This window comes from Electrophorus electricus, unplaced genomic scaffold (genome assembly GCF_041902795.1).
Source record: "Electrophorus electricus isolate QZ-2024a unplaced genomic scaffold, ASM4190279v1 Scaffold46, whole genome shotgun sequence".
In the NCBI taxonomy this organism is placed as follows: domain Eukaryota; kingdom Metazoa; phylum Chordata; class Actinopteri; order Gymnotiformes; family Gymnotidae; genus Electrophorus; species Electrophorus electricus.
Window position 1 is genome coordinate 570,627 of NW_027658757.1, and position 26,069 is coordinate 596,695.

General features: G+C 40.2%; 1 non-coding gene across 1 annotated transcript; it reads right to left on the minus strand.

The window, feature by feature from the left end:
- Positions 1–15,826: 15,826 nt before the first annotated feature.
- trnae-uuc (transfer RNA glutamic acid (anticodon UUC)) lies at positions 15,827–15,898 on the minus strand. The gene has a single exon. It is a non-coding gene; the product is annotated as a tRNA-Glu (tRNA).
- Positions 15,899–26,069: the final 10,171 nt, after the last annotated feature.

Sequence of the window (26,069 nt, forward strand, 5' to 3'; positions counted from 1 at the left end):
GCAATTAGTTTATCCAACACCTGGAAGAAGCCAAAAGAGGACACTCCTGTGGGGCAGGCCCAGTGTCCTGACAGAGAGGTGATTCCTCTCTCCAGGTGCTCACTGTACCCCTCTCTGCATGCAGAACCAGAGCTGAAGGATGGGAAGAGGCAGTATGATAGAGACTTCCTGTTGGCCTTCCAGTTCATGCCTGCCTGCATGCAGAAGCCAGAGGGGCTTCCTCCCATCTCTGATGTGGTACTGGACAAGGTAAGCCTGCTAAAACATTGGCCTTAGGGGACCTTTAAAACCATTCCATGGAGAGGGGCTGATGGACTTCGACTTGACTCTGTTGTTTTCTAGATAAAACAAAACAAGCTGCCCCTGCAGCAGGTGGGCCCTCGCATTATCGCCAGAGACCCAGACTTCAACCCAGCCTCTGCAGACTTCAGCAGGGCAATTCCTGGAGGCAGGGGTGCACCGGTGGGTCTCTCCGCTCATCCCTTCTCTTCTATCACAAATGAATGAGCGCCTGGTCATCTTATGTGACCGAGGTCTTTGTGACATTGTTACCGCCCATAATAAAGAGCACCCATTCGTTGCTTCAGCTGCTCAGTGTAGGCCCGAGACGGCCGCCTCCCCGCAAGATCATTACCAACGTGTCCGTGAACGACGAAGTGCAGCTGAAGAAGGCCGAGAATGCCTGGAAGCCTGGCATGAAAAGGGAGAACACCCAGAACCCCCAGACCCAGAAAACTCAGGTCAGCACCTCACTCCGCTGTGCCCTGTTTTCAGATTTCAGAGTCACAGCCTGTTATGGTGGGCTTGAAAGCTACTTAATTTTTTTTGCGATATGCTCTTCAAGAATTGGATGTTTAAATTATAGAGTCGTTGTTTAATTGGGTGGGTGTGCGGGGAGTGTGCACGAATGTAGCTATGCAGGGGGACATTGGTTTCTAGTGTAAACAGGGGGTGTGATGATACTGAGGACCAGATCTTGTGTGCTTGTTGTTCCTTGTGTTGATTGTGGTGTTGATTTTGGTGAGAGAGTATTGTAGATATTGTAGTGTATTCTGTGGATGATCTTGTATATATTATAGGTTAACACCCAATGGTTGTGTTAAAAATATTCTTGCAAATTTGTGTGCAATTCAGCATTTGGAGAGATTGACAGATCTTCATTGCATTGTCTGGTCGGTAGGGTTATTATTGGATCAGATTTGGTTATTATGTTTTGTTTTGTTTTTTTTGTAGGAGTTATATGTTGATTAAATCTTAAATTCTTGTAGCTGGTTCTAATGGGTTTTCTTTTAATTTGAATTTGGAGCACATGAGGGGTTTTAGTTGATAAGATTTGATAAACTGTTTGCTGCCAGTGCTTCACTTCTCGGAAAGTGTGATTGATGTATGATGCCTTTATCGGTCTATATAGCAAAGTTGAGTGATTTTTGTTCATGACGAAGTTCCAAATGGCAGAGTAAATATTTGGTGAAAGTGAGGAGTTAGTCATTATGTGGAAGAACTGCTGAATTTAACAAAAGATTGGGATCTTTGTAATGGAAAGCTTAGTCGGTAGTCTGTTTTCCTCTCCAGGAGCTTTTCCAGAAGGTGCGCAGTATCCTGAACAAACTGACACCGCAGATGTTTAACCAGCTGATGAAGCAGGTGATGGACCTCACCATCGACACAGAGGAGCGCCTCAAAGGCGTGGTTGACCTGGTTTTTGAAAAAGCCATCGATGAGCCCAGCTTCTCTATGGTCTATGGCAATATGTGCAGCTGCCTGGCTATGGTGAGTAACATGTTCCCATACATTGCTGCTGAAGTTCCATACAAAGGCAAATGCCACACAGAAGTGAACTCTGTTTGAACCACTCTAAACTGACATGGAGCTTTAATCAGCTTCTATTTAGTAACAGAACTCTCAACACTGTCTTATACCCAAGTGTTTCTCCTACATGTCTTTCCTGTGTAGTTAAAAGTGCCCATGGCAGACAAGCCCACCAGCACTGTGGGTTTCCAAAAGCTGCTGCTGAACCGCTGTCAGAAGGAGTTTGAGAAGGACAAGGTCAACGATGATGTTTTGGAGAAGCTGCGGCACCAGCTGGAAGCGGCCACTTCAGTAAGCAGCACTCCTGTCTAGTTTACCCGACTCACCAACCCACAGATCAGGAGAAAGGGGACTGAAATCGGCAGCAGTGCTGGGAGGCGGCCAGGTCGTTATCGGGTCCAAACGCGCTGTTTCTTGCTTTTGTCTTTGTTCTGGTTACTCCTCGCAAGGCCAGCGAGCGGAAGAGGCTGGAGGAGGATCTGGAGGAGGCGAAGGACAAGGCCCACAGGAGGTCCATCGGTAACATCAAGTTCATCGGGGAGCTGTTCAAGCTGCACATGCTGTCAGAGGCCATCATGCACGACTGTGTGGTCAAGCTGTTCATGAACCACAGCGAGGAGAGCCTGGAGCGTCTGTGCCACCTCCTCACAGCCATCGGCAAAGACCTGGACTTGGAGAAGGCCAGGGTAAGCAGGCCGCGGGCCTGGTCTGGGTTGATTTAATATTCTCAGCAGATGCTCAGCACTTGCATCGGTTTATCTTTAATATGTCATGTAAAGGTTTACGGCGCATGTGTAGATGAGTGCTAGTGTGCAGTGCAGCGGCTGTGCGGATTTTGTCCAGATTTGGTCTGTGTTGCGTTTTTCACAACAAGTACTTTACACATCGAAACTGGATGAAGAAGTTTTGGATATTGTATATTGACTGTCAATTTTGTCTCTAGTAGGAATGGCAGTTGTGATGTTGACAGTTCAGTCACCAACTAGTGTGACAGTTATTTGTGTTCAAGTTTCCTGGTCTTTTTTATTGTGTTTTTTTTTTTCCATGCACGCTTTTAACCAAAAAACAAGCATGTTGAAATGTTGTTTATAAAAGTTTTGCCGTCAGTGTTTTCTGTTGCTTGCCTGTTGCCTGCACTCTGACTACAGGGTAGCCAACTAATTAGGATCATCATCTATAGTGCGACTAGCATGCTGTGCTGATATCAGTGTATTATTAGGCCTTGGCAATGATTTTAAAAGTGTCCAAGTTCATGTTGTTAGTGAAGTTGTTAGTGTGGTTGTTAGCTCTGCTCCTACTGCAGCTGACAAAATGAAAGGCTTTTATTCAGGACTGGTCAGCTGTTAGAAGGTTTTGCTCTCACAGCCTCCTCCACGTTTGCCACCTCCTGCTGCTGCACCCTGGATTCCCCAAAGCCAAGTGCAGCTGATGACAGCACAGCTACACCCACAGTGGCAGTGAACTGCTTTACAGCACTGACCAACGTGCAAGGCAGCAGGGTTTACATAAGAGTCATAAACGTCTTGTGACATGAGTTCAGCTGAGAGCACACCTGATCGAATCGAAAGGTGAAGAATATCTGAAATTTGTCGACGTTTCTCTTACACTCTCTCTCTCTCTCTCTCTCTCTCTCTCTCAGCCAAAAATGGATCATTACTTTAAATATATAGAAAAGACAGTGAAGGAGAGGAGGGGTTCCTCACGCATTCGGTTCCTGCTCCAGGACGTCATCGACCTGCGACTGGTTAGAGACTCTGCCTGTGTTTGTGTGTTTGTGTTTGCCATTCCAGCGCATGGTGATGCAAAAGTATGCATCTGCTGATTTTGCTTTTCTAGAATAACTGGGTGTCGCGGCGAGCTGACCACGGGCCCAAGACCATCGAGCAGATTCATAAGGAGGCCAAACTTGAGGAGCAGGAGGAGCAGAGGAAGGTGCACCAGCAGCTGCTGTCCAAGCACAACAAGAGGCAAAGGTGTGGCCCTCAATTCCGTGACAGCCTTTTTCACCTGGCTGTGTGAGGCCGAGGACAAGTCCAAGGACAATCGACAAGAGGATGGACACATTTGCCAACGTGTGCTAAAAGACAATACAATAATTCAAAAAAATAATAAAACTGTGTGACAAAGAAACAAAAGTTCTGACTCTATTGTATTTTTGCTTTTTCCTTTATGAACTGCATGCAAAACTATATTTAACATTTGCAGATGTTCAAAAGAAAAGACAGAGGTGAATATAGAAATAATATTATTTATTTTTTATTTTATTCTTCCTTGGCTTCTCCTGAATTCAGATAGGCTCTGCCCATTAGATTTCACTTTTTTGTTTGTTTGTTTTTTTATTTTTTTGCTAATTTCAAACCAGTCCTAGGATTTTCACACAATCTGAGTGAAATTGGTGTCAAAATATTTGCAAGAGTCTGAATCTCAATAATTATTTAAACAAAAACCTGACATAAAAAATACAGCTGTCCTATTCCAGTCTAATATTAGTAGTACAAATTAGTAGTACATAGGTCAGGCTTTAACTTTAACTTTAACTAGCTGTCACTCCTGAAGGACATGTTCAGATTTCATGAAATTTAAAAGACTTATACCAGTATTGACTTTGAGGTAGCTTACCAAATGTAGCAGTTTTGTCAATATGGGGCATTATAATATGCAAATAACTGTTTCTCAATGACTGCTCTTCTGATCAAGATGAAATTTTGCATACTGCTTCTGTAAGCAAGCTGAAGGATTCCTAAGGATGACTCAAACACTGGCTAATATTTTTCAGGTAATGGGCTAATCATAGAACTGGCTTCAGTGGACTTCTATAACGTTGATTCTTGTAGAAATAACTTTAAATTTAAATATCCTACTACTTTTTATGTTGCTGATGAACTGTAACACACTAGTCGTAGGACCTTTCTCCAATCTTCCCAAATTTGGTATCAAAATGTTGATGAGACTGAAACATGTTGATATTTGTATGGTATATGGCACTTACATACCTATCAATCCTTCCAAGGTGTACTGATTCATTCAAAACAGCTGAAAAAAAATTAAGACTTCTTTGAGTAATTCTTATGAAACTTGACATGAGTATTGATTTATGGACTTTGAGCTAGCATGGGAATTATAGGACATTTTTGCCAACAGAGCCCCTCTGACATATGAAAAGGTATTTAAAAACAGAAAAATGAGTCAATCCCATTGTGTACCAATTGTGCATGAGAAATGCAGTTTATACAGTGCAATACTTTGTGACTATTTCATAAAAAAAGTTCAATACGTTTCGTAAACCTTTTTTTAGCCTGATTTTTGATACCTAAATTAGTTGGGCAAATGCACCTTTCAAACAAGTCAGTGACCTTTTGATCTAGAGATACCTTTTAAATATAAAAAATGCAGATCTTCTTGTAAATAATGATCAAAAATATGTGTATTTAACTATCAATCCCCAAGAGCAGGATTTTTATTAATAGGCTAAAACTTAGCCATAGAGTGTTAGATTATCACCAAACTTCAATGGTGTATATGAACATACTGTGAATGCAAGTACATTTGGGGTGAACTGACCTTCTGGGGAAACTATATTTCTTAGTCATGTCGAATCAGAAAAATAATATTTATATAAAGCAATTCAGCAGAGATAATTGAGAGATTGGTTTCAAAATACAACATTCCTGGAAACAAAACCTCAAAACCAACCACAAAGGCTGGTGAACTTTATATGGGATGTCATCAGCAACCAAGTTGTGCAGATGTGATAAAATGATTGGACCCTTTACTTGCCACCTGCAGCTATAATAAATGTAATTCTAATGTATGTCATGAATTCCCTAGATGAAGGAAGTTAGACATTTCAATAGCAACACACCTCCCTTGATGAAATGACTGGGTACAGAAATTAGTTGACCAGAAAGGCCAGAAAAATAGCACAACCACAGCCTTCAAACCTGACAACAAACCTGCTTAATGCTGACAGTTTTATTTTTTTTCAAATACAAAATACAGACTCACTCTCAATAAATAACCATTTGATGAACTAATGCAGAATATAAATTAAGACACTGACACAAGCTTTACTTTAGTTACTAAGCATTTAGGTTTGGGTGTTTTTCGTACTTGGTGGGATGGTTACGAGAAAATATTGGCATATTAGATAAGCAGAAAAATACTATGGATGGGTTCAACACATGATGTGCGTACTCGTTTGACTTTGGATCTATTGGATCACGCCAATAACTGTTGAAAAGAAAAATGACCACCTGAATGCTAAAACATATAATGGAAATAAATGTCTTATGCAATACGAGAATTATGGAAATCGGGTCAGCTTTGGAATAGAGAGGAGCGATAGGCACATACTAATAATATTAATACATTTTCAGAGACACACAATATCCATCCTGCCAAGGACAGGCAGTGATCAGTGAACCAGGCAGCCAGTAAGAGAAATAAAATCACCAAGAAAGTCAGGCTTTTTGCTGTTTGTTTTCAAAAAAATGTCCTTCACAGAACACAAGATATGACTGAATGAGCAAAGTTACATTTACATAGAGCCTTTCAAAGAACATACAATGCTTGAACTAATAACAGACACCTGTTCATTTCAACACAATGGGAGAAATTACTCTGCTCACAGAGCTTAGTAACGCGTTAGATCAAAATTCGCTGCTGCACTTTAAAACACTGAGCGTTTTTCTTAAAACACATAAAAGGTGCAAGATCACGCGTTGTCGTGTGAGCACCTCAGTCGTAAAAAGGGCTGAGTTGTCATGAATACGTTATGATCAGGAGTAGTCGGCCGTACTGCTGCGACATCCGGTCAAATCAACCGTCCTCTAAGAATCAGCGCAGTACTAGTTTTGGTAATAGCAGCATCTATGGACATAAACGGCGGCGAAACGGATGGTTTTTTTCTCGTCAACTTTATAGTCCATCACACTTGCTCCTATAGATCGGGATAAAATCTCCATACCAAAACCTCTGTGCATTGGCATGGTGAAAATTTAGAGCACGCAAATCCTTCACTTCTGAAACAGCAGAAATTATGTAATTTTACACAGATTAAAAAAACCCTCAACGTTAAAGATTGCTGTTGACGGAGTTTTAATGTAAATATAGTAGGTTGGGGAAGTGTAACGATGAGCAGTGTGTGGAAAAGAGTGAGATTTATTAGGGGCAAATCCAAAGTCCAGGGTCAAATTATTAACATGGAGTGTCCGAGAATTCATGATAAACTAAAGTAAAGAAAAGCGCACGAAGACAAACCAGGGATGCAGGCTGTAACATTGGGGCGAGGATAAACATTCAGGCTTATATTCACATGCACGGAAGCCTCGATTAACAAACAGCAGCTGGACTTACAATAAATAGCAACAAGACTAAACTAAAACAGGGCTTAAAAACATGGTCAAATGAGCATTAAACCAGACACAAGTGCAAATTATGAGGGGTGCAGAAAACGAAACGAAGGAATGGAACCACAACAAGGGAGTAAATCAAAATAAAGACACTAGACAGGGAAACCGTGGAGACATGAACGCTAGGAGGGTGGTCAGTGGTGACAGGAAGCTTGTTTCAGTCATGGATGTCTTTGGCAAAATGAATGCAACTAAAATGCTTTCCTCATGTGTCCTAATAACCAAATAATAACCAAGTTCTTCTTTATTTCTAAATAATATGCCTTTCGGAAATTGTATAACTGCTTGTGTTATATTACTTTCTTTTATCCAGAAACACAGGAGACTCAGGTGAAAAGTGTGATGGAAATAATACACTTATTATTATATCCTAAAACTTGTCTCACCTAATCGTAGTCATCAGTATATTAGATAAATGCATACCTATTTTTATGTTTGTGTTTCACATGTTCCATCCCTTTTCTCTTCTTTGAAAGAAAAATTCCTTAACTTAATCAAAGACTAGGATTAAAAAAATAAAATAAAATAAAATCATAGACAGGTCAGCTGAGCACACTCCCTTGTCGTAATGTCCCCATATTGACAGTTAAATACCACATATTAAATACAATAGAGACTGGAGTGTCTTGTTTTTCTCTGAACATTCCACAGTGCATCTAGAATTTTAATAGTTGTTTATTTCTGCTCAGTTTTTCTGCTCTTATTTTAATTTGTTTTTGTCTTAAGGAGAAAAAAAAGGCGACAAACGAGACCTGTGACCCCAGGGGGAAATCATGGATCAGATGCCTCACACCCAGTCACTGTGTAAACAACACCAGGTTCATGTTTTAGTGTGAGGAATGAGTGCAGGAGTGTTTTGAAAGAACAAATACAAACACTAACAAGAAGAGAACAAAGAAAACAGGAAGGAGAAGCTCCTTTCCTTTTTGAGTTACTTACTGAGATCATTCTCATAGCAAGTTCATTACACCTTGTGTACTTGTTGTAGTGCGGTTAGCTGTTTCTATATTGGCTGAGAGAAGGAGCAGACCTGTTCCATTTACATTTAAACAACAGAATCTTGTCAGTGGAGGATGTACTTTCTCAAACCTTTTTAACTGGTATCTCGCCTCTGTGTCTCTCTGTGTTCGCAGGACAGGGACCACTGCACGCCTCGCACCAGGACACCTTTCCAGTGATGACTCCCCTCGTGTGGAATTAGTTCACAGCTGTTTAGTCTTATACTTATCCACAACTAGGATTAGTCCATTTACTATTTCTTACAAGTGGGGATCAAGAACATTGGAAGACGTGAGTAGTTTTTTGGAGCAATAAAGATCAATACATAAAAACAGGCAAATGACCTGGTTATACCCAAATACATCAATAAACACATCAAACAAGGTAATGCTTAGGTATGAATTTTCTTGACTTCGTGACTTATTATGAAGCTTAACTTGTTATGAACTGACACGTGATAATGTTCACACATTTAGCTGCAATTCTTTGTTTAACTTCAGAGGGTTAAATGGAGCTTACTCAGATGATGGTGTTGACTGCTTCAAGGATTTTCACTAGAAGTTATATAACTGCAAGTTATATTACCGATGTCTAAGTGTATGCAGCGCAGAATTCTTTATTCGTAATGTAATACATGTCCTATTTAATTCTACAAGATAAACAGGTTGGAAAATATTTGTGTAAAATAGATTATGATTATTTTTGGAACATAAAGCCATGCAAACATTGTAAGTGGACATCAAGGAAAAATATAAAATAAAAGAATAGTATAGCATACAGTTACAGGGTATGCCTGTTTTCATTGATTACTAGGGAAGCTCTTTGTCTCCCTCTTGTGGCCATTGTTGTCTGAGCCAACAACCATATCAGCATAAGTGACATGAAGTTACAGAAATTAATTACAACTAAAACGTATTTTTATAAACACGATTTGACAGTGTGTTTTACATATTCTGGTTGAATATGACATTTATGTGTACAAGATTATAAAAAACACAATCATACATTTACCTGATACTTATATCCAAAGTGACTTACGAGTGAGTATAACTTGAGCAATTGAGGGTTAAGGGCCTTGCTCAGAGAACCAACAGTGGCAACTTGGCAGCAGTAGGGCTGGAACAGGTAAGCTTCTGACTACATGTCAAGTATCTTAACCACTGAGCTACCACTGATCACTGCTGGGGGTAACCATAAATGTTAGAATTTAAAATGTTGGATACTAAACTATTTAAAAAACATTTTGGAACATTTATTTATTTCATTTCCCCTAACCTTTGACAGCACGGCTAGTCCAGACCTCTGTATATGCATCTTCTTACCCCTTCTCTCTGCACACAAAAAATAAAACGCATTGAGAAGAGACTAATTGCACAAAGGATAAAAAATAAAATGACATATATAATGATAAAAGGAAAAGGTAAATAGATAACAGTAGATGTGTTAATATAAAATCAAAAGTCATCTAAACAGAACTCAATGCAATAAGTGTGTTTTGAGATGTTTTTGTTTTGCTGTTGGTTTGTTTTTTTTTTCTGTTTTTTTGCTTTCAAGTGCTAATGCCATTATGAGTTGCTAGACCATGAAGACATTTAAAGACATTTAAAGAATAATAAAATAATTAGATTTTGCTGTAAAAGACAGATGTCATGTTCACACTGCACAACTGCACTGCTTAATGTGAGCAGACATCTGGCAGACACGCTTATCTATAGCAACTTACAGTTTCAACTATATTACAGAGCTAAGTCCATATAGCGGTAGGAGTTTGATTCAGTTCAGTTCAGCTCACTCAGGCTTTCATTTCTGTTTTCTTGTCTTCAGGTTTTGTTTCATTGTCCCTAATAGGTCCAACTTGTGCTTGTCTACTCATGTCTCACTGTTCTCCTTTGCTTGATGTCACAACTTCATTGATACCTAAAGTGAATGTTGGAAATATCACATGTTCTTTGAGTAGGAATCAAACATCATTGCTCTAATACACTGGACTGATAGTGGACTCTGCCGAGGTACACCTACCCCTGATGTTGTGATGTTACTGAGCCTCATCCTGTCTCAGATGCCTTGGCTACTCCCATCATCCCCTGATGTCCCCTGTTGTAGCCCACACCACCTCCTCCCCAACCAGCTACTCTCTGTTGCCCTTAATGGACGTTCTCTTGCGACTTGGGTCTCGGACACATGCACACAAGTCTAGAACCTCCAGAAAGTTGGACTAAACATTAAATGCTTATTTCATTTTTTAATTTATGTCTCTCTTTAAACAGCCAGAGGAGGATGGGACCCCCTTTGAGTCTTGGTTCCTCTCGACGTTTCTTCCTCATGCTCTAGGGAGCTTTTCCTTGCCACTGTCACCCTTGGCTTGCTTACTGGGGGCTTGGACTTGGACATTTGAAAAGCTGCTTTGTAATAGCACCTGTTGTAAATAAAATAAAATAAAATAAAATACAATTTTAAAAAGTACTTTATAAATAAATTTTGAGTATTTGATTTTTATATGTAATCTTAAAATGTATAAGATAACTAAAATTTGTTTTTTAATCATTACATTTTTTCACTTAAAACAAAAATATAATTTGGATAGTCCCAATAATCTAGAAAAATCAAATCTCATCATTACAGTGCCAACAACACATCAACATCACCAGACTTCAAAGCACTTGTCTGAGAGGAAGATTTGTATGCCTGTAATTCTGTTGTTGAAGAGCCTATAAAATCAAAATAGGCTTTTAAATTTGAAATTTTAAACTCAAATAAATACAGCCTTATTTTAAATGCCTAAACACACACACACACACACACACACAGTTACCTCACAGTGTGAATATTGTTGTTGGTGGAGAAAGTATCATAGATCCTCTTTGCTGACACATCAGTGATGTCATTGTGACTGAGGTTGAAATTAGATGGATTATAATTACCACATTGTTCAGGATTCCCAAACACACCTCCCTCTACTAAATCACCGTGTAGTAGTACAAACACCTGTAGATTTATATATCAATGAATTAAAGTAATGAACGAATGAATTAATAAACGAATGATTGAATTAGCAAATGAATGAATAAGCAAAGCAATAAATAGTATATTTGTGTCAGTGGACCTGAGTCATTAATGGCCAGATAATTATGCATTTTGACATTTTAAACAAAATATCATTTCTTTCAGTTCTTGTACACATGACTTGTTATCTATCAGGCATGAAACTGTAAATCATAATGAGTCTGTTATGCCTTATTTCTCTTTTTAATGAGAACATGTGTTTCTACAAGCAGTCTGGATATTCTGTAGACCACAGAGATCCATCCTGCCAAGTACAGGCAGTGATCAGTGATCCAGGCAGCCAGTGAGAGAGGTCGTCATTTCCAAATAAAATCACCAAGAAAATCAAGCTTTTTGCTGTTTGCTTTTGAAAAATAAAGTCCTTGAAGGAACACAGGATATGACTGAATGAGCAAAGTTAAATTTATATAGAGCCTTTCAAGGAACATACAATGCTTTACAATGAACACGCACAGCTTCTATGTTCAGTCACCCTGCCGGATTTTGTGTTAAATTGTGAGAAAAAGAGTAAAATGTGTTATATCTATGTTAGTGCTCACTGTGCACTCAACAATCAAGACTCTCTACACATCCCTCCTCCCTCTTGTCCACTCACTCCAGGATGTGGGCTTTGTGCTGGTGTGCGAACAGCATCTGCAGGCAGTGGTTAGTGAGCTGACAGTGGCTAAGGTCCAGTTCTGACAGCCCTTCAGAATGTTCCAGAAACAGTGCCAGTGACCTACAGGCCTGCTGGTCCAGCCGGGTCTGACTGAGGATCACCATCTTACCCAGAGCCCGGGAGAGAGCCACAGCGCGTCTCACACACTCCACATCAGTCCCCACACAGAGAAGAGACAGGAACTGGAGCAGCATGGCTTTATTGCTGCTGAACACACTCAACATTCTCCAACATGTAGAGTCACAAAACACTAACACACTCACATAACTACTAACATTAATGCTATTTACACACATTTTGTTTCAAATGATAAAATTCTTTTCCCTTTTCCAGAATGCTTCCCTAGTTTGTGTGGTGTTGAGTCAGTGGCTTACTGAAGGGTGACTGTGTGTAAAATGGGGAAGAGTTGCCCTCACAGCCGTGTAGAGTGAGCTGTGTGTGTGTGTGTGTGAGAGCTCACTCTCTGGATGACCATGGAGACGACTCTGCAGTCCTCAGTGCTCAGAGTCAGTGTGTGTTTCTGTGTGTCTGCTGTGAGGTCCAGAGCAGAGCAGCAGGAGAAATCCAGTCTGTGCTGCAGAGCGAGGAGCAGATCTGTTGCTGCTGCCCCCTGCTGTAGTTCAGAGACACTGTAGCAGTGGAGCAGCCTCAGCAACAGCAGCCTGTCAACACGGAGAAAACAAAACACACACAGACAGTGGCAGGGCAGTTAATTTCAGGTTAATATAAATATTTCACCTAAATTTAATTTTATTCTGAAGTAAATATCCATGGATATTGCTGATTACCTGACAGGAGTCTCAATAAAACCTAAATGATGCTGGCACAAAATGACTTTTGAGGAAACTCATGAAAAACACATAAACGTACATAAACGTTTATATAACACTCCCTAAACAGACCAGTTCTGTGTTAAAATTCTGATTGTGAGAAAAGTTCAAGCCTGAGACGGGAGACGTGTTAGAGCAGTGGCTCAATGCTCTCCAGCTCCGCCTTTGGTATGGAGGTGAAAAGCAGGCTGAGAGAGACTGCTGTGCAGTGCTGGAGGGTGAAGCGCAGGGCAGCACAGTGGACAGAGTCCAGCTCTCTGCTGTTCAGGTTGATGCAGTTCTCTGCTGAATTCAACAAGCTGGACACACAGTGAGCAGAGCCAGTCTGATAGATCTCTCTGATGATGGACAGTACAAAGCTGGAGCTCAGCCTGGGGAGAAGACACACACACACACACAAAAACACAGACACACATTTCCAGGTCTCATGCTGTACAGTATAATTAAAGTGTTTGGACTGTTACTAACTGTGTGAACAATCTGAGCCACACAACACATGACTGTATTCTCTCACCTTCTGATCTGAAGTCTGGCCAGTACAGGCAGAAGGTCTCTGGGATTTTGTTACTTAATGTTGGGGATGTGTAGTGGTCCCATGAGCTGGTGGAAGCTCGTCTACTTTGCCGTAACGTCACCCTTTCGCCTTGCTGTCTGGATGCGTACTGTCTGTCAGACTAGCAATTCATCTACACTTCTCACAGATAAAACTGCCACTAATGACGAAGAATAAACATGCTGCATTCAGTGCTCTGAAACAGAACATAAGTCATGATGAAAAAGCAAAATGTTAACATTACTTATGTTTGTGGTAGTTCCTTAGATATAGTTTGTGATGATAAAATAGTTTTCCATGGAAGTTGCCAGTTTCCAGGTAGAAAGTAGTTAAATCCAACAAAACATTTGTTAAACAGATAGAGAGCAGTAAGAGCTAGTATGCTGAAACTACCTGTTTCAAAAACAGGAAGCTTCCTTATGAAGGAAAGAGGTTCTTATGAACCTCAGCATTTTGACAGCAAGTATTAACCATGGCTATAAAACCATGTGAATAATTCAGTTATGGGATTAATCCACAAAATAGAACATCAAATCTAATTATTTGGCCAGTACAGGGTTATGCAATATTCCTTCATCTCAGCAAAATGCAATAGCTTGACTTCCTTAACTGATTAATAATTAAAAAATATCTTTCTTGACTATAAGAATATAGCTTACCCATTAGAAAGATTAAACATCCAGTCAGCGTGTATCCTGGCATGTTAATGTAAAAGGCAGCTCCTACTGGATTTGGGGAAAGATTAGTAAAATATTTCAAGTATCTGCAAAGCAGAAAACTGCCTATTCAACAGGCATGAATGATCTGCTACCGAAGTAGTTGTGTTATTTGCATAGCCTAATTAATATCATTAGATCAAGTTCTATATTACCTATATTGTTATATTAAAATGTTGCTATTGCTTTTTTGCTTCACAATTGTTACACATAATTGCTGCACCTGATACAAGGATAGGAATTTCAATTTATTCATACTGGATATAAGAATCATTAATGGCTGCTGAGTGAAGCACTTTCATTGAAAATTCATCCACCAATTTTTTTTTTTTTTTTTTTTTTTTGGAACTAGAAACAGGGCACATCAACCAGGAATACATTCCAGGTCTGTTTTAGAACACTGGCTGTGATTCATTACATTTTGGCAATTGTGAAAAGAAACTGGATGATACTTCTAAAAGTAATTGTGTTTGCAGTTTATTTGCACAGTTACATGAACAACACTGGTAGCATAGTCAACAGGCTTGATGGTTTTCCAGTGCACGACACTGTGATACCAGGGCTGGCCCAAGCCTGTGTGGGGCCCTATGCAGAAATCTGAGCTGCCACTGACATAACATAGGTAAAAAACAAATAGAAATAAATACATGGTCTTTGGCACCCTCTTGGCGGCCTTAGCAGGCTCTCATTTTGCTTATACGGCGGGACAATTGTTCTGCTGTTATCCTAGCTATTGAGCAGTCCTACCTAGATTTAATGTACTTATGTACATTACCCTTAGTCCAGGTTTCTGGTGTTTATTTTAGATGGATTTTTGGTTGTATATATTATAATTAGGCTACTGTGGACAATTGTATACCGTATAGCTACAGCACCTGTACTTCACACACATGTAGTAATCGGAACTAGAAAGTTGCCAACCCTATTAAAATATTAGGTTTATAGTATAATATTTGAATTAAACAGACAAAGCATTAATCACAATCATTTGCATGATGATTAAATCTTGAACCAAAAATGTATCAGAGAGCTGTAGTGTTTTTTATAGACACACACCCAATAAAACTTTGCTTGACCATTTCTTGCCCTCTATATCATTCTCTGCAGTTTACTGAGAAAGACCTGACACTGGGTAATGCCATTGTCTATTCGAAGGCCAAAACAACAACAATCTTGGTTATCAAAGACTCACTCCACCCTGACCACAGCCTCTTCTTTTAGAAGCCATGAGAAAACCACCATCGCAGCTTGAGAGCACAAATCTAGCCTCTTAAGAGGTGTTTTGTTTCACAGGCAGATCGATATCTCAATGCGGTCCACATGAAAGCAATTTTCTTTCCCTGAGTGCAAATTGCACTTTTAATGCCTGATATTTCAGCCACTCATTTCTCTCACTACATGACAAAACTCTCGAAACTTTTCTCCAAAAGCACTGAATGTTATTCTAACCATTTATGGCCTTTCTCCATTCATGTACACAAAGTCCAGTATGATTCCAAATGTCATCAAAAGATATATCTGTTTGTAGCTGAACAACTTATACAATGCGATCTTTCTTCTTTGTGTCAAATGAACTTAACAATTGAAACATCCAAAACTGGCTGTGTTTCTTGCCAACATACTGGTGTTTGGACATGTGGGATTACTTGCATGTCGCTTTCAATAACTCAGTTGGTAGAGTAGAAGTTAAAACTGTCATCCTTTGGCTGTCGGCTCAACTCCAACTCACACAAACTTTATGTTTTAATGCAGAATCTGTCGTTTTATATGAGCATAAAAAGAGGTTTTTCCCTGACCGGGAATCGAACCCGGGCCGCGGGGGTGAAAGCGCCGAATCCTAACCACTAGACAACCAGGGACAAAGCTGCTGAATTTACATGAGAAGACCATTTTTCAAAGTCTGCACTCCTACTATTCTGACAATGTTTGGATGCATACTGGACTTGGTATGCATGAGTGGAAAAAGGCCATAAAGCGAGTTATTCATCTTTCTCTTTGTTCTACAAAAAAATGAAGTTTGCAAGAGTCAGGGCTCTTTTTTACCATCTGGGAAAAGAGGGAACGCTGGTGTCACTAACACATGGAAAGAGCTGTTATATATTCCCCATTTGTCTCCTTAATGTTTCTGACAATTTAGCCACTCATTTCTCTCTCTACATGAAAACACTCTAGAAAATGTTCTCCAAAAAATACGGAATGTTATTCTAAGTACTCAGAAAATAGTCTTTTCCTCCCCCTTCTGACGCGTGAACTTATAGACGCCCTTGATTGCACGGTGTCTCTGTAATTGACAGGGGAGAGAGCGTATGCCACTCCCTCTCTCCCTAAGAGTACAGCCAATTATGCTCTTCTAGACTCTCGGCCACAAATGGCTGTGACACCATCAGTTTCAAAGTTAAACACAACTCCTATAGTACCAATAAAAGCTTCACACTCACCTCAGCTGGGACATGGCAGACACTGAAGGAAACTCCTCACTTCACTCTCTTCATCTGACCAGTCATTAAGCTCCACTGGTTTCTTCACTGTTTTGAGTTTCAGCACTTCTAGCACTTGTAATATTAGAATAGAATCCCTTTAGTTACTAAAGGTACACAGAAATGTACACCGGTACATAGAAACTTACTGTATGTAAGAGTGCAATAGTTCAAAGCTGTATTAGTGCAGATAAATACAACTACAGTGCCATTGCAGCTTTTAATGCTGTTTCAGTATCAGGGTCTTCAGGAAGGCTCCACCTGGCAACCCTGAAGTGCCTTGCTATGCTTAAAACTACACACACACACACACACACACACACAAACAAACAAACACAAACACTTAACAAGGTGAGTTCTGCTTATTTGTTAAGAAGGCTGATCGCCATTTAAAATTAGATTTCACAAACTATAATTGTTACACTGGTGAGTTTGAGGTAGAGATGCACTTTCATTAATACTGCTTACACTGTGTTTCTTTACAACACGCATGGACGTGTTGAAGCATCTCATATGCATAGAACACTAATACTCAGAGCATTGGAAGGTTGAAAACAGAAGCTATCTGGCTCACACAATGTTTTAAATGTGCCAAGGGAAATTCCAAGTGTGGCCATCCTTGAGTGGAGTGGAAGATAAATATGTTTTTTTTGTATTTCAAAGCGGCTGTAAGAGTATAACAGGCAGTTTAGAACATGTCAGTCCCTCCATGTAATTTCAGAGAAAATATCCTATGAAGATTGGACCAAGATTCCTGCAGAGTATTTTCAGCACATAGTGGAAACTATGCCAGAAAGAATTGCTGCAGTTCTGGAGGCCAAAGAAGGTCCAACATGCTATTAAATGGGTGTATTTAAGCCCACTGTGTCCTATAATAGGATGTTGCTGGAATGTATGTGGATGTTGTTGGAATGGCCGCAGAGTTGCGGCAGCAGTACAGGTAGTCTGTAATCCTTTCCCCCATGCGAGTGAGTTTGCCCTACTGCACGGGGTCGAGTTATGATGTGAATATTTAATGTTAATGTTTAGAGATAACAGAACAGCTTTCGGGGGGTTTGGGTGGGTTGCCTTATCCGCCCCTTTAACAGAGTAGTCACAATTCAAATTTCCCTTGTTCCATTGTTTACAAGACATTATACATGTGGTTTATTTATAGTGCACGGAGTAATATGCAGCAAGTCTGGTCTGTCTGCTTTGGAAGAGAAACATTTGGCCAAAAGAGCAAAACACAGCCGGGAGGATGATTGGTAAGAGCACATCATAATATGCACCTTAAAGCTGTGCTCTACAGCTAGGTCCTGTTCCATGACTGCATATATAAATTTACTACTGACATTGCCATTTATATCTGGCCATTTACAGTGCACTCTTGCTCAGTGCAGCACTTGAAGCTGATTTTCCATTATGTTCAAGAGATGTTTGACCCGGTCAGGGTGACACACTTTAGTGAGGGCAGCAGTATCCTAGAGGACACTACAGACAGTGACGGAGACATTTCAGAGCGCGAGGTGAGAGGTTGAGTTTTTTGTTACTCTCTACGACATACTTTTCATGCCAGGTACTATTGTCCAGTTCAGCCCAATTTAATTTACTGCCTTGTATTATCATATATAAATTGCTGAACATCTTATCACTCAGTTTCAAACATCCCCTCAGCTGTTTTAAGCCATTTCGGTTATTCAGTACTGCTAAATGGATGTGGTGGGAAAATGAGAGCACATCAAACACAGACAGCTTTATGCATTGAGTAGTAAAGAGTAAAAGTTTATTGAGTTCTGTCCCCTGTATAACAGAGTAAAAGCACTGACGCGCAGTACGGTCCCCCTCCCCTTATACAGAGAACAGAAGAAAGAGAAAAAAAAGAAAAACGACTCCTACAGAGTATCGGCTAATTCATGTTTTGGTTAGCCTGAGCGCTGAAGGCTTCTTCTATCTCTATGGTTAGAATGGTATGTGAGCAGCTGGTGTACCTGACTCACATGCTTATCTGCAGACTGTTATGCTGTGACTATAGAAACATAAAGCAAAGTAAAATAAAGCAAAGTAAATTTCCACAACATTTCCCCCCTTTATTTTATATCACACATTATCACACTTTTATTCAGCAAATAGCACTACGATGTCTTCATGTGGATCACCAGCACCGCCCATCTTGGGGAGCAGAATGTCTTCAAAGAGCTGGGGTTGGTCATTGGCATGGCCGCTGAGCGCTGGCATGGTGAACACACTAGAAAGACGTCTGACACGCAATGACAAAAAAGGAGGTAAACACAGAAGAAGAAGAAAAAGAAGAAGAATGAGTAGCAGAATGGGCAACGCTACAGCCGCTACTGGAACTGTAGGCTGCGGAGTGAAGGCAGATCACATAAGATTCATATAATCAGTAATATTAGCGCTGAGATCTGGAATGTAAAAACAGCAGGAAGTGTTAATCATTTTGCACACTCCTCCTTCCTTCATGGTTAGGAGATTTAGTACCATTCTATGTTGAAGCACTGCTGCCCTTATCACTTGTTGTTCTATCTTTAAGGCACCTATTGCTGCTAAGGTGTCATTAACTATTTGCAGTAACTGATAAGCTAAGCCATCTTTTGCAGGGCTGCTACTGTGCCACCGCCCAGGAAAAGGGACCAACCAATGGTTTCACCCGGAGTGGTCCATGGGTCCCTCAGAATTCTACCACAATAGTCTGTGCTGGTTATGTCTCTCCTCACCCTGCGTCCTTGGGCGCACTACAGCTGGATAACAACAACCAGTCCAGTTCTGTGGCAATTCACCATAGGCCACCGAACCACCGACCCACATTACATTCCAATACCCCTGCAGGGTTGTCATGGAGCAATTCCACAGGGAACTGCTATTGGAGTCACTGCAAGTGCCATTGCTGTGCACCTGCACATAATCGATGCATCTGGACCAGACTTCCGGCACCTGCTGCTTCATCTGCTATACAAATATCTCACCCTTACTAGCTGCCACATGCAGCATCATTTTCGGTGGTGCGGGGTTAGTGGGACTGGGACAGTTTGAGGTCTGGTTAATAACCTGGCACATAGAGATTGTCATATTCACTTCTCCTACATCTGCGTTTTTCAGAGGGATTACAGTCCTTGGAACACTGGTGTGCTGGCACACCAGGTACTCTTGCTCGATATGTTGGGCATGCACAATGGCTGACATACACGCTGTATTTTGTTGGCATTTAGCTGCTAATCATTCTGCTTCAGTGGCGTTGGGACCCTGAAATGGTAACAAGTCTTCTCATAAGTCATGGGATTCTTCATCCATATTAATATTCAGTCTATGTTCTGACTGTGTTAGCTGTGTCTGATTTTCTCTACCGTCTCTTGACAGTTCCGAGTGTCGAAAGGGTAGGCCTTGCCTTTAACACCCTACTCAACACAGTTCCGACCTAGTCTGTTTGGGTGCTGCTGCTTGGAGTTGGGGCTGGTGTCGGAGCCTTCTTACGGTGTGTGTGATGTACCCAGGTTCCTCGTCCTTCTATTTTGACAGCAGTGTGGGTTGTTAACAGGAGGTTCTAGTTGTCTCCACCTGGTGCCTTCAGTGGCGGGAGCCCCTGACTGAATTTCCCGTAATGTGGCCTGCGGGGTAGCAGCGGTTTCCTGTATTGCTTGCACAGCGGTTTTAGTTGCAGCTGCCTTTGCTACTCTATCTGCAAAATTATTCCCCTTGCTGATTTGGTCTTCTGTAGTCCTGTGAGCTGCACACTTAACAACTGCAATTGTCTTTGGCAGCAAAATGGCTTCTAGCAAGATGGTGATGTCTAATATATTTACCCGAGCTTGTCAGGAATTGCCTATGTTTCCATATGGCTCCAAAATCATTAACAGTTTTGTCTGCAGCTAGTTTGCATGCTTCCATCAGTGCTACTAGTTCAGCAGCCTGCGCTGAATAGGAGGATGGTAATACTTTTGTTTTAAATATTTCATGATCTGTTACTACCGCGTATGCTTCCCTATTGACCCCTGTGTCGTCCCTGCATGCTGACCCATCCACATAGAGGCATAGGTCTGGGTTACTTATGGCTTCTTCAAAGAGATCAACCCGCGGTATATATACTTCAGCTAAGACTGCTGTGCAGTCTTGTGGATCTCCATCCTCCTCCGTAGGAAGGAGTGTAGCTGGGTTCAGTGTTATACACCTTTTGACAGTTATATTAGGCATATCTAAGAGGGTGGTGTGGTATCTCAGCTACCACTGGGCTGATAAATGTGACACTCTTTGGTCCTGCAGTATTCGGTGTAATGCGTGTGGGACTAAAACAGTAAGAGGGGAGTATGCCACTATGGTTTAGGTAGCGAAATTATGGCTTGTGCTCGGTTTTGAGACAGCTTGTGTGTATTTCCCCCTTTAATGATATGCCCCAAGAACGTCACTTCCTCCTTACAATTCTGTAATTTTGCTCTACTAGGTCAGTTACATGTATGTTACATCTGAAATATTTCCATGAGCTTTTATGCAACATACTAAACAAAGGTTAGGAACAGGCTAAGTCAAATCAGGCTAACTCTCAGCAGGTCAAAAGTACGTTAACGTTTACACAAAGGACTTATATACGCAAACAATAACAACACAATGAAGGGCAGCCGTGAAACACAAGGGAGCATGGCCACACGGATGAACACACACACACACACACACACACAAGCAAACACACACGGGGAGACCTTTGGGGGGGGGGGGGGCATACCGTGACAAGAATATGTTCACACATGGTCGCTCGCTCGCTCTCTCTCTCTCTCTCTCCCTCCCCATCCTTTCAGCCTTTGGGTTTCAATAATACCCCCAGGGCAGACAGAGCCACTATTCAAGCAATGTAATATTCTGTAATATTCTACTCTGGCTCCTCCTACCTCTGCAATGACATCCTCAGCTTTTATTTCAGTGGGTGGCGTGTGATGTCATCATGCAGCCGCATCAATTAAGCGATTATGATGTAGTCAAAGAACAGATTTTTCAAATGAACAATTTCTGTGACCCATTTTTAGACTTCAGATCACAGATAACGGGTACACTAAATTTATTATGGGTCAGTGCGGTAGTTACAATTGCAATCCAAGACGCAAGGAACATGTTCCTACTGAGAAATATGAAAAGGAAAAGCACGGGATATTTGGTAAATATGGGAAAAAGAAAAACGAAAAAACACGAGCCCAGATCCCTGCCAGAATAGAGGATGACTTCTTGGATGAACTGTGTGTGTGTGTGTGTTTGTCTGAGAGAGAGAGATCTACGTAGAAGTGTTCTAAGTATCTATACAACGCTAATAAGACATTTTCTGTTACTTTTTAAACAGATACTAGAACAAAGAATTTAATCAAGAAGGACTTCTCTACTGAGAGAACTCAATCAGCCATAGTAAGTAAAGTAGAACCAAGACAAATGATTTAAAGCCATACTGTGGCAATGGACAAAAGCCACAAAAAATGGAAAAACAGCTATGGTGAACAGTGATGCTAATTGAATGCTTGTACTTAAGTACACTGAAATATCTCTGAATATAAATTACAAATGCATTTCAACAAATGTTCGAGAAATTAATTAAAAACACTAATGTAAATGTATTTAGAATATATTTAGGACACATACATTTAGCATATGCAATCTTTGTCAGTTACAGGAAAAAAAAATACTGTTGGTGGGTTTTTTGTTTGTTTGTTTTACATTCTCCTTACTATAGAATTAACAGTCGACTGTTCGGTGACTTTGCATGCTGAGTTGTAACACTGATTATTAGTATAATTGTGGCAAGAATCAAAATCAACACTAGCTAAAATGACTGAATGCATTGGAATTTATTATTCCAATAGTACAATTTGAATGGGTCTACGGTACCTTAGTGTGTCAGGTCCTGTTATTTCTGCTGAACATTTGATGTTTGGGGGCACATTTTTACATCATTAGGCCTGCAGGCTATGTGATTACGGCTATGCGATAAAAATTGTATTTGTTTCCTTTCCAGTCCAATACAAATTATAAATTACAAATGTATCAAAATGTAATTAAAGTCATATTTCAATTAAATGTATTTAAATACTGTTCAACAATATTTCTACTCATATGTACAGGTGGAACCTAAAGATATGAATGTCAGTGAGAGGGATAAATGCATTGAGGACCTGGAAGCCGTGTTTGCTAAAGTGAGAAAGTCTGCAGTGGAGCAGAGCAATCCTAACGCTTGTTTTCCATAAATTCTCACAATGCTATGAACTATGCATTTCAAGTAGATGTAATTAAATATTGCTTAACACTGTTTCTCTTCATAGTTGGAGGTGAAATTGAATTCTTTTATAAAGATGGAATATGGTTCCTGTCAACATGATATGGGCCAACTGATTGAGGAGATGGAATCCACAGTTGCTAGAGTGAGAAAGTCTGCAATGGAGCAGAGCAATCCTAACACTTGTTTTCCATAAATACTAACAATGCAATTAAATATGCATTTCAAGTAGATGTAATTAAATATTGCTCAACACGGTATTTGTGTCTGCAGGCGGCCAAACTGTTAGGATTAGAAGCCGTACTTGCTCGGGAGGATATGGCTGCATAACCTCTGATGACAGCAATAAAGAGCATTAAAAATACTCTGACATTTTTCAGTCTAATCCCTGCCTATGTTGTCTGCAACACAGTCAATTATACCATGGATAGTAATTATATCTTTTTTTTTTTTTGTCTCACAAACATTCTGAATGTAACATTTCCTACAACTTTAAAAATACAATCACCATACTTGGCACCCACACTATTTTTTCCCTTCATGTCCACTTACATCTATGTGACTTAACAATCACAATTCATTTTTAGACAACCAATTTCCAACCTCTATATATATATCGCTCGGAATTCAACAGACACCTGACTCAAGTATTTTTATTTTAATTTCCTCCATGTTGTTTATAATAGGCCTACAGTAAGAAATCCTTTTAAAGGTGATCGCCATTTCTACCACTGTATACTGTTGAAGCATACAAGTTTTTATTCAGTGAGAGATATGTCATTTATGGGGATTAGGTACAGCGTGTTTTGTTCAGGACATTCACGACGATATATGTTCTAAATGGGATTGTAAAATAACTAGCTAGCTAGCCATGTATTTAGACAGAACCTGAATTGTGTTACATGGGGATTTTTATCCTATGTTTTTAAGGCTGCATTATGTACAGCCTAGCATAAATAAATACGCAAGAATGCAGAGCACAAATAGTCCATAGTTTATTTTCCCTTCTATATAAGCCCGCAGGTTCATAGGTGACTAGCTTTTATAATGTCATGTGTAATTTGAGCATAATGGTGGAAACTTCAAAGAACAATATGGAAAAAAAGGAGGGTTGTTTACATAATTGCCCTTGAAAAAGTTTATAAGAATTAAACTCTTGTGTACCCCTCAGACATTCTCCAGAGGGTCCCTCAAAAGCATGTTTATATTTAAGTTGCAATAAAGGACAGGACCAGCTATTCTCTTCAACTAATTCTGATATCAAGTGGAAACAAGTTGTCAGGTTCTGGTCCGCACCCAACCAGGAACGCACACACAGACACGTACACACATATCCGCACAAATCACCTACCACGACCACTGCTCGGTTCACAATCACACACTTATCAACCATCACGATCACCTGCTTCTAATTAACTCTCTCCCTATTTAAACCCCTCATGTACCATCCTCCAGTGTTTCCCATTTAGCATACTGTGGACTAAAGCTGAGCCTGTCTTCATGAGCTTCCCCACATCTGTGTTTTTAAAACTTTTTGGCAGTGCTTTGTGTGACTAATATCCTGCCTTTTTATCCCTCACCCATGTCTTGCTCAGGTGTCAATATGTCACATAACTAAATTAGTGTTCTATTATTTTCTTAGTTTGTACAAGAAGTACAAATATGTAGCTATCTAACATTTATAATGTGTATTGTTTCTTATTTTGTTAACATTAAAATGTAAAACCAAGTGAAAACATTTAAATGTAAAAACAGGTTTGACACTGCTTTGGATCTAGTGAAAATACTAGAAGCTGTCAACACCATGACCTGAGCAGTCTGCATTTAACACATAGAGAGAGAGAGACAGAGACGATGTACGACAACAACCAAAGGTATTCAGATCTTAAGGGAATCCTTTCACTTAGTCTTCAATTATGCACTCCATAGATGTCATGAGGGACAGCCTCACAAGAAAGGAGGCCTGGTGCATGGCATGCAGTGGTGCCTATCATGCGAACACAGAGAGAGACAGAGACAAGGTAGCAGACAACAACCAAACGTGTTCAACTGCTGTCAGGTCTTTCTCAGTAAACTTCAGAGAATGAAGTACAGGGCAAGCACTTGAACATGCACATGTTCTTCCCTGGATACAGACACTTTGCCTCAAAGACAGTTGCCTCACAGGTTTGTTCCAAAATGACTTCCCTTGTCCCTTATTCCCTTATGCAACAGGAATTGAAAAGAAAGGTGTGAGCAAGTACACCCTCCACTGACAAGCTCCTGTTGTTTGAGTGTGAATGGATTCTGTGACTTGAACAAGTCTGCTCCTTCTCTCATCCAATATAGAAATTGCTCACCGAACTACAATGAGTGAACAAGGTCTAATGAACTTGCTGTGAGAATGATCTCAGTAATTAACTCAAAAAGGATAGGCTCAGAAGTGATTTTTTTTTTTTTTAAGTAGGAAGGATTTTGATATTTCAAGCTTGCCAGCAGAACTAGCTAGCCTAACCTGGGATGACAGCCAATGCACAGCATCACAGCTGGGGGAAACGGATGTGAAATGTCAGTTTAATCGGCAAGGCTCAAGGCAACAGGGTCCTGTCCCTTGACTTAGGTTGATCTAGAGGTATTTCAAGAAACTTATCAAGCGCACTTTAGTGGCAAAGAACAATATTTTCACTTGAACAGGGACCACAGATTAAAAGTCTGATGCTCTACTGACTGAGCTATTCAGGAGAGAAGCAATATCAGAAACATTACAAGTGCAATGTACATGTATGCAAAGAAAATTGAGTTCATGTGTATCGCATTAAGATGTCAATCTGCCTATGGAACATAACACCTCTTACGAGGCTCGATTTTTGCTCTCAAGCTGCGATGGTTTTGTCATGTTGTCTAAGAGAAGAGGCTTTGGTCGGTGGAGTGAGTCTTTGATAACTAAGATTGTAACTAAGATTGAAACTGCTCACCGCACTACATCGAGTACACAAGGTGTAATGAACTTGCTATGAGAATGATCTCAGTAAGTAACTCAAAAAGGATAGGCTCATCATGATGCATTAGCTAACAATCGGCACTCATACACAAGTGTGAATGTTCAACATTCATTCAAGCATCTCGAGGTCACAGTCTGTAGTGTGTACAAAAGGAATCTAAAGAAAAGGTTTGAGCAAGTGCATCCTCCACTGATAAGAGATATAACTTTAGACTCCAATTGTAACATTAGAAAAAAGATGTACATACAGTCCATTTGTTTAAAATGTTCTTTGATGTGAAGCTCATATTATTTTGCCCCCACTTACGCAGAACTTGATTGTTGGAAGAATA